We start from the raw sequence: 10,601 nt of genomic DNA, 5'->3' as shown, positions 1-10,601 counted from the left end.
TATTTTCTCTTTCTTGCTTTCTCTGCCTTCCTTCCTTCCTTTTTTTCTTTCTTTCCTTCTCTTTCTTTCTCTCTCTTCCTGAGCCTTTTCTGCCTTGATCAGCTGATATTCTTGGGAAGGGGGACTTCCATCATCTGAGAGTCAGATTTAGCTTTAAGAGTAATTTCTATGGCCTTACCCCCGCCCGGCTTTAAGATATAATTGACATATAACATTGTGTAAATTTAGGGTGTATAATGCATTGATGTGCTATCTTTCTACATTGCAGAATGATTCCCACTGTACCATAAGCAAACACCTTCATCTTGCCACCTAATTACCGTTTGTTTTTTGTGGTGAGAACATTTAAGATCCACTCCCTTAGCAACTTTCAAGTATGTAATACAGTAGAGCTATCACTATGTACATTAAACTCCCCAGAACTTATTCAACTTAGAACTGGAGGTCTGTACCCTCTGAACATCTCCCTGTTTCCTCTAAGGCCTTTATGAACAACCAAGCTGTCGACATATTATTAATTAATTAATTAATTTCAGGCAGAATAAGCCATGTGAGCCAATCTGTAATCCACCATTTTAAATTGGGTCACATTTACTTATCTCCCACAATTACTGTGGTACAATGTCAGCTGGTATAAACTATATGTGAATTTCTTTCTGTATATAGGACTCGCCACACATCCCGAGTGTGTATCTATGAAAATAAGGGGTGCCTGGGTGGCTCAGCTGGTTAAGCATCCACCTCTTGATTTCAGCTCAGGTCATGATCTTTCAGTTCGTGGGTTTGAGTCCTGTGTCTGGCTCTGCCCTGAGAGTGTGGAACTTGCTTGGGGTTCTCTCTCTCTCCCTCTCTCTCTGCCCCTCCCCGACTTGCTCTGTCTCTGTCTCCCTCAAAATAAATAAATAAACTTAAAAAAAAAAAAAGAACTATGTGCTCATGAGTCATCCTTACTTCTCTTAATCCCTTCTTAAGCAGATGATTATTTCATCTTGCTGCTATGCTTAAGCAGTCCACCTACTCGTGGAAAACTGTCATACATTAAGCTTCCTTGTAGCAGATTTTTGTGCTTCCTTGGAAATCACACTGCTCTGCTGTTGGTGTAATGGAGTGACATTCATCAAGAAACTTGTTATCAGAGAGTTATGCTTTCAAATCCCCATTTTTTTTCTTATGTGGCGTAGGGCCATATGCTATTGAATTTCCTGAGAATTATGACAGGTGAGGAGAGAATTTTTCCTTGGGGAAAGAGGAAACCAGTTACCAAGCTTGATGGGAAGATATTTTTTGACCAAAAGGAGAGGCAATAAGTTAGTGTCTGCTTCAAATCATCATCATCACTGGGGCTTTCTTGCCTTTTTTGTTTGTTTGTTTGTTTGTTTGTTTTCAAAACCCAGTTGCCCTCATGCTCACTCATCATAAGGGAAATGCAAATTAAATCCTTACTGAGGTGATACCTCTTGTCTATCATATCAATGAAAACCAAAACTTTGAAAACATGCTGGGGTGAGATATGATAATATCTCCTACATTGCTGCTTGGAATAAAAAATGGTTACAATGGGGAGTCTGGGTGGCTCAGTCAGCTAAGTGTCCAACTTTGGCTCAGGTCATGATCTCATGGTTCACGGGTTCGAGCCCTGCATCAGGCTCTGTGCTGATGGCTCAGAGCCTGGAGCCTGCTTTAGATTCTGTGTCTCCCTCTCTCTCTCTGTCTCCCCTGTCTCCTCCTGCTCTCTCCTCTCCTCTCCTCTCTCAAGAATAAATAAACACACACACAAAATTTTAAGAATGGTTACAATTCCAGCGGAAGAGAATCTGGCAATACCTAGGGAAGTTACATATGCACTTGCCCCCTGGTTGGATCTTCTCACATCCATTTTGTAGTACCTAATGAAATAAATAATTCAGGTAAAGGTAGTCAATGGGTGAGCATTTTAGGCAAAAGTTTGATAATGACATTTACAAGGGAGAAATCAAGCTGTCACCACCTGAACCCCCCTGGTCAGTCTTAGCGTAACTAAGAGTGGGACACTAGACATTGAATGGCCATGAACTTGAGGCATCAGGAAGCATGCAGCACCACTAGTGACATGTACTTTCAAAAAATGTTGACCTTGCAGTAAATCAAGCCCTTAGAACGAAATTCTATTTATGAGCCCATAATGAAGACGCAGACAGATAAAATCCCGTATGTGGGACATTCGGCAGGAACAACTAACATTGTTTCTTCATAGGTTAATGTCATAAAAATGGAGTCAGGGAGTGGGGTGGGGACAGCTCTAGGTTAAAAGAGGTTGCTGAGGCATACAACTAAGGTAACATGAGGATCTTGTTTAGATCCTGGTTTGAAAAAAAAAACAAACACAAAGAAGTTTCCTGCCATTGGGGCAATTTAAATATTGACGGGATGGTAGATGATACCAAGGAAATTGTTGATTTTGTTAGGTGTGATGATGGCATTGTGCTTATGTGAGTAAACATCCTTAGCTGGGTGATGATAAGGTTCATTATATTAATGGCTCTGATTCTGCATGTGTTGAAATTTTTTATGATAAAAAGTTTTCCATTCTCATGTTATTCTGATCCACGTCACCTTTGAGAATAGCTGCACATTACACAACAAAGTCCTTAATTTCTTTTTTTGAATTAACTTAGCGAGATGAGGGGAGAGGAGGGTCAGAGAGGGAGGGAGAGAATCCCAAGCAGGCTCCACACTGCCAGCATGGAGCCCAATGCAGGGCTCGAACTCAAGAACCGGGAGATCATGACCTGAGCCACTGAGCCACCCAGGTGCCCCAACATCTTTAATTTCTTACATGGACTCCCCTTCCTTTCATCAATGACAAAGCCTATTGTCAAGTTTTGTGGAACATGACTCCAACCCTCTAGCCATAGTTGATTGGACCAACGGTAGGCTTCTGATCCAAGATGCGCTAGTCCAAGACCCTAACCAAGGAATTTGGAGGAAATTAAGAAATGAGAGGGAGGCACAGGAGATGGAGAGTGGGGATAAGAATGGAAATGAGTTCTCTAGGAATGGCTATAAATGGGTACTTTTTTTTTTTTTTTTTTTTTTTTTTTTTTTTTGCTGTGGACCCAGCAGACAGGAGAAGAGAGAGAATTGGTCCACAAAATGAAGAAAGAAGTAGACTCATGGAGAGAAGCCAAATCAAGAGACAGTCCTACCAAGAAAACTTACTGAATGGGACAATATATTTGCAAACCATATATCTAATAAGGAGTTAATATCCAAATATATAAAGAATTCATGCAACTCAATAGCAAAAAACCCAACCAATCCTATTTCAAAATGGGAAAAGGACCTAAACAGGCAATTTTTTCTTTTAAACATTTTTTTTAATTTAATTTTTAATTTTTTCAAATTTACATCCAAATTAGTTATCATATAGTGCAACAATGATTTCAGGAGTAGATTCCTTAGTGCCCCTTACCCATTTAGCCCATCCCCCCCCCCCCATAACCCATCCAGTAACCCTCAGTTTGTGCTCCTGAGTTTTTATGAGTTTCTTCTGTTTGGTCCCCCTCCCTGTTTTTATATTATTTCTGTTTCCTTTCCCTTCTGTTCATCTGTTTGTATCTTAAATTCCTCATATGAGTGAAGTCATATGATATTTGTCTTTCTCTGACTAATTTCACTTAGCATAATACCCTCCAGTTCCATACATGTAGTTGCAAATGGCAAGATTTCATTCTTTTTGATTGCTGAGTAATACTCCATTGTATATATATACCACATCTTCTTTATCCATTCCTCCATCGATGGGCATTTGGGCTCTTTCCATACTTAGGCTATTGTTGATAGTGCTGCTATAAACATGGGGGTGCATGCGCCCCTTCGAAACAGCACACCTGTATCCTGTGGATAAATGCCTAGTTGCTGGGTCATAGGGTAGTTCTATTTTCAGTTTTTTGAGGAAACCCCATACTGTTTTCCAGAGCGGCTGCACCAGCTTGCATTCACAAACATTTTTTTTTTTCAAAAAAATATATACAAATGGCCAACAGGTGCATGAAAAGGTGCTCATCATCACTAAGCATTGGAGAAATGTCAATCAAAACCACAGGGTATCACCTCACACCTGTTAGAAGTGCCATCATCAAAGAGACAAGAGATAACAGATCTGGTGAGCCTGTGGAAGAAAAGGAATCTTTGTGCACTATTGGTGGGGATATAAATTGCTACAACCACTATGGAAAGCAGTGTGGAGGTTCTCCAGAAAATTAAAAATAGAACTACCATATGATCCAGGAATTCTACTTCAGGATATATACCTGAAGGAGATGAAATCAGTATGTTGAAAAGACATCTGCGTCCCCATGTTCATTGCAGCATTTACAGTAGCCAAGACGTGAAAAGAACATCAGCGTCCATCAACAGATGAATGGATGCAGGTGATGTGGTATATATACACAGTGGAATATTAGTCAGCCATAAAAAAGAAGTAACTCTTCTAATTTGCAACAACATGGATGGAGCTTGAGGGCGCTATGCTAAGTGAAATGAGTCAGGCAGAGAAAGTCCAATATTGTATGATCTCACTCACATACGGAACCTCAGGGGAAAAAAAAAACCTCACAGAAAAAGAGATCAGATTGGTGGTTACCAAAAGTAAGGGGTGGGCAAATCACATGAAGGGGGGGTACAAAATTCCAGTTACAAGATAAGTAGGTACTGGGGGTGTGATGTACAACATGGTGACCATCGCTAACATTGCTGTGTAGTACATAGGAGAGTTGTTAGGAGAGTAAATCCTAAAGGTTCTCATCACAAGGATAAGACATTTTTTCTTTTCCTGTGTGTGTGTGTGTGAGTGTGTGTGTGTGTGTCTATGGGATGATGGATATTAACTAGGCTTGTGGCAGCAATCCTTTTATAACATATGTAAGTCAAGTCCTTATGCTGTCCACCTTAAACTTACACCATGCTGCATGTCAATTATATCTCAACAGAACAGTTATATCTCAAAAAAAAAAAAAAAAAAGAAAGAAAGAAAAAAGAAAAAGAGAGAGACAGTCCTACTTAGGTTCTCTGTGGATTTTTATTTCCCAGATCCAGTGATTTCTTAGGTCTGGCTACACTCTTGTTTGGGGGCTTTTTGTCATTTTTAAAAAAAGTTTTTACTTAAATTCCAGTTAGTTAACATACCTTTGGCAACCATCCTGGGACTGTAGGAGCCAGACTGGCTGCTAAGAAGGGCAAAGTAGACAGAGAGACAATCTGGGTCCTTGACAATGACGTTGAGCATCTGACCCAAGAACCTACCTCTCCTCTGGACTTCCAGTCAGGCTGGAGAATAAATTTCCTTCCTGTTTAAGCATTTGAATTGGGACTCATTGTTGCAGCAAAAGGGATCCTAGTAGATACACAGACGTATGGCATTGGGGTTTTTAATTAGCTTAAATACTATCTCCGTTGATTTGGGAATTATAATTACTTATTCATGTGTCATTGTAATTCATTAGCCGTTAGAATGTAATCGCACCATCTACGAATAGCGTGTAAATGTTCCCACAACCATGTTGAACTCCCACTACTTTTTGATTTCCTCCAACCTTGAACTATCAGCTTCCCTGACGACCCTCTCCACAGATTAGCCCTCATTCTTCCTGATATCATTCTTTAAATAAGTTTTTAAAAGCCATGTTATAACTATTGATTATTGAAAAGAACAGCTAGGTGTTAAATTAGCATGAGTGTACCTATGTATGACTCACTGAGCTATTTAAGAGGTAAACTTCTGAGCTATTTAAGAGGTGAATACAGACGGTACAGTTGACCTTGAACAGCATGGGTTTGAACTGCGCTCTTCCACTCATATATGTGCATACTTTTTCGTTAAAACAGCAAGTACTAGGGGGGCCTGGGTGGCTCAGTCGGTTGAGCATCTGACTTCGGCTCAGGTCATGATATCACGGTCCGTGGGTTCGAGCCCCGCATCGGGTTCTGAGCTAACAGCTCAGAGCCTGGAGCCTGTTTCAGATTCTGTGTCTCCCCCTCTCTCTGCCCCTCCCCCAACTTGTGTTCTCTCTCTTTAAAAAATAATAAATGAATAAACATTAAAAAAAAAGTAAGTACCGTAAATGTATTTTCTCTTTCCTATGATTTACTTAATAACATGTTCTTTTCTCTAGCTTACTTTATTGCAAGAATATCATGTGTAACACATAGAAGCGTACAAAACAAGTGTTAATCGGCTGTCTATGTTACAGGTAAGGCTTCAGGTTGATGGTAGGCTATTAGTAATTAAGTTTGGGGGAACCAAAAGTTATATTTGGATTCGGACTGCACGGGGTGGAGGACAGCGTGAGTACCCCCAACCCTCATATTGTTCAAGGGTTAACTGTATACTCATTTCATTGCTTTAACTATCTTATATGCTTCACTTTACTTTACAATTGCGATATTTAGGAGCCAACAAAGTGAAAAAAGAAATCCCCGAAGAGTGCAAGCAAAAATCTCAAAAGGGCCTAAGAGACTCCAATCAAACATAAAAGGTAAACTTGGTGAGTATAAATTTCGGGCGAAGATATGATCAGGAAGTTTGCTCATTGTGCAAGTACACGTTAGGCAGCTTTATTTTTTTCCATGCAACTTGGTTCAAGTGAACAGGTTTGAGTCTTCTTGGAACACCGTGAAAGAAGCAGGTTGAAACCCTCTTCCTGCAACGAGGCTTGGTTGCTGGGCTAATTTGCAATAAACAGGATCATCCTCTTCAATGTAAAGGCCAGTGAGTAGGGTGAGAAAAGGTTAGGAAATCTACCTCATTCTCCACAGGAGAAACCTGGGTTTACTTCCTGAGGGAACCCGACGCCTTAAGTCGATTCGTTTCTTATCGCCACTGTAACAAATTACCACCAACGTAGTGCCTGAAAACAACACAAATTCATTATCTCAGTCTCCTTGGGTCAGAAGTCTGGCAGGCTTGACCGGGTCTCGACTCAGCGTCTCACAAGGCCAAAATCAAGACGTCAGCCTGTGTTCCTTCTTGGAGGCTCTGGGAGGGGAGCCCATGTGCCAGCTCGTTTAGACCGTTGTGGAGTTCAGCTTCACGCAGTTGTGGGAACGGCAACCCAGTTTCTTATTGGCTGTCAGTTGAGGACTAGTCTCAGATTCTAGAGCCTTCCCCTATATCTTGGCTTGTGACTTCTTTCCTCCATCCTCAAAATCAGCATTGGAGGGTCAAGTCTTTCCCACACTTCAAACCTCTCTTCCGCCTCCCTCCTCTACCGCCGATCTCTGACCACCAACTGTGTTCTTCTACTTTTGTGAGCTCCTGGGATTACACTGGACCCCTCCAAACAATCCAGGATACCCTCCTTCCAAGGTCAACTGATCAGCAGTCAGTTTTCATTCCATCTGCAAAGTTCTTTTTGTCAAGGAACTTAACAGAGACGCAGGATCCAGGACTTCGGGGGGTTGTTATTCAGTTTTCACATCAGGGACATGACCGAAGGAAGACCCAGAGTCGAAAGAAGATACCAAGGCAAATGTCTGGGACCACGAGAAGAGAAAACAAAATTTTGGTGGTCAAGTGGTCAGCCCGAGGAAATGGCAGATATCTGCCTTGCTGCCCGGGCGTGTGGCAGGGTCTCGTCTTCTCTGTCACCTTTTTTGCTGAGTTTGCTGGCCCTCGGTAGAAGCCCGGCCCCTGAGATGGGGAGCAGGGATGCGCCCCCTGAGAGATCTCAGCGGGAAGGCGATTATACTTATTGGCCGCCGCCAGCGCCGGCCACATCCCGACTGCGAATAGTGGCTTCTCGTCTGACATTTCTCAGGGCTCCAGGGTGAGAGGGAGGGTAGCAAGCGAGGGTCTTGTACAAGTTTACTTTCTGGGCTTCCAGGAAACATCACTTCACAACCTGAATCCCTCCTGCAGGGCACAGGAGTCTGGAGGAGTTGGCATCTCTTCCCCCCCCCCCCCCCCGAAGGCTCCTGCAGGAGAGCGGTCTAATACCATCGCCTAGTTTCTTGAGTTTCTTTTTCTCTCTTTTAACTTGTTGATGTTTTTATTTATTTTTTGAGACAGAAAACACGAGCTGGGGAGGGCCAGAGAGAGAGAGGGAGCCAGGAACCGAACTGAAGCAGGCTCCTCGCTGACAGCACAGAGCCCAACGCAGGGCTTGACCTCACAAGCCGTGAGATGGTGACCTGAGCCAAAGTCGGATGCTTAGCTGACTGAGCCACCCACGTGCCCCTAGTGTCTTGGGTTTCTATCTCTCGCCCTCATCAGACCAGAAGAAAAACGGCAAACGTCAGCATGAGTGATACCCATAGACTACAGACCGTCCCCAAGTTGTGCCCCGGGCAGCACAGCATTCCAGTTGTGCCAAAGGGCCCACAGCACTTCAAAGACTTCTAGAACATTCTCTCATTTCACTCTGAGGATCTTCAGTACAAGGGGATATAAGGGACATACATCACTGATGAAAAGTTTGGGAAGGTCCCCTCGGGCCTTGGGGACTGAATGACTCTTACTGAAAGTGGCCCCTCGGTTTCACTGACATGGCCAGTGGGTCCAAAATCTTGTTTCCTCCCTGTGGTAATCTCTTAGGGCCACCATGACAAAGTGCCAAAAACTGGGTGGCTGAAAGCAGCAGAAATGAATTTTCTGACAGAAGTTAGAAGTCTGAAACCGAGGTACTGTGAGGCCTATGCCCCCCCGGAACCCATAAGAATCCTCCCACGTTCTTTTAGCCTCTAGTGTTTGCCAGAAATCCTTGTCATTTCTTGGCTTGTGGACACATCGCTCCAAACTCTGCTTCTGTCATCCAAGGTGTTCTCCCTGTGTGTTTTCACATGGGGTTCTATTTCCCCCGATCTCCTCGTCTTCTTTAGGGCACCACATTGGCTTAAGGACCCATCTAACTCCACTATGACTTCACGTTAATTAAATACATCTGCCATGACCTTATTTCTTTTCTTTTTTATTTTAGAGAGAGAGGGAGTGAGAAAGTGAGTGAGGGCGGGGGAGAGGGGCAGAGGGAATTCCAAGCAGGCTCCATGCTCAGCCCGACGTGGGGCTTGATCCCATGACCCTGGGATCACGACCTGAGCCGGAATCAAGAGTCAGATGCTCAACGGCTCAACCCACAGAGCCGCCCCGGTGCTCCTGCCATGAACTTATTTGTATATAAGGAAGGCCACACCCCGAGGTTCCAGGCAGGACATGAATTTTACTCCCCTCTGCCTCTCCTTTCATCTCCTTCTTCCTCTTCTAAACCACTGGCTGGCTTAAGAAATGAGTTCCACCTAAATGCAAACTGCAGAAGTGAACCCCAAGGCCCTCAGAGAACCTCCAGAAAAGACAAGGGATTCATCTCAGGGGCCAAAACTCACCTATGGGTGGACCTTGGCTGATGGTTCAGTAACCTCAAATGACCGGTTTCTTTTTCCATTTAGCGTCTCAGGGGCTGGGATTAGAAGTCTCCAGAACTGTCTGGGATCGTTGCTGTGGTTCTTTTCCCTTCACTTCCAAGTCGTCTTCCTCTAGGATGGCCTAGAGAGGCCCCTGTTTGCTCTTTTCAGTTTCTAGACACTATTGCTTCCAATAGGATGGCTAAGAGGGCCTCCATTTATACTGGAATCCAGTGTCTTTGAGAAAAGGGCCCTATCTTAGAGGGTTCCTTGAAGGGAGGAGAAGAGATCATATATGCAGGTGGATGCCAGTGGGCCTGGGGCGGGGGGGTCTGTGTCCCAGAAAGAGCCTGTCTTTACTGACTCTTCAGCCTCTGCAACCTGGACCAGACCTGCACCTGCACAGCCTTGAACCCTACGGGCGATATCTCCTGCCGTCCCTGCCCAGCAGCCTCGGGCAGGCGACAGCCCTTTTAGCATCTCCAGGACCCCCGAGAAATGCTCTGAGAGGTGTGGGAGAGCTGAGAAAGTGGTACACACACATACACAACACAGCACACACACATACCCACCATGCACACACACGTACCCCCACATACACACATAGCACACACACCCCACAAGTGCTCCGATCTCTGCCAGCCTCCTCTTTTCTCAGGTTTCCAGGCAGTTGCAGGTTCTTACCGCCCGATGATGTGGATTCTCGTGGGAAAAGTGTGTTGATGCCTTGTGATCCCGGGTACCTAAGGAATCTGGTGCATCCAAGTCTGGTACCAAGCATACTCACGGACAACTGAGGTTCGGTAAGGCTCACAGAGCAGCAGACGATTGCTGCTGAAAACCACTACAGTCCTCACAGTTCCCAGGGGAGGGGTCATGCCCTCCGTGGCAAGCAGAGCAGGGGGACGCGGGGGAAAATACGACGCAGGTCGCTGGTGCCGGAGAAAGACGAGGAACCGCAGGCCCGAGTCTTTATTGTGGTTTCCCTGGGACGGGATAGACAAGGAAGGGACAGCGGGTGTAAGAGGGGCTGGTTTGAATCGTTTCAGCATCTCCGGGCCAGAGGGGTTTGGCCTGGCTCTCCTCTCTGACACCTGGCTCCGGGGTGATTAGTGAAATAAAGGAAGGAATTAAGGGTACTGGTTCTGGATCGGCCGGTTTGCATTTGAAAAGAGGGGCGAGCTGTTTACTACCTCTAGCAATTGGCTAGTCCTGGGAGGGACAGT

Source organism: Prionailurus bengalensis, chromosome E4, assembly GCF_016509475.1.
Source record: "Prionailurus bengalensis isolate Pbe53 chromosome E4, Fcat_Pben_1.1_paternal_pri, whole genome shotgun sequence".
NCBI classification, from domain to species: Eukaryota; Metazoa; Chordata; class Mammalia; order Carnivora; family Felidae; genus Prionailurus; species Prionailurus bengalensis.
The sequence above is the reverse complement of the archived record's forward strand: the minus strand, read 5'-3'. Positions refer to the sequence as shown.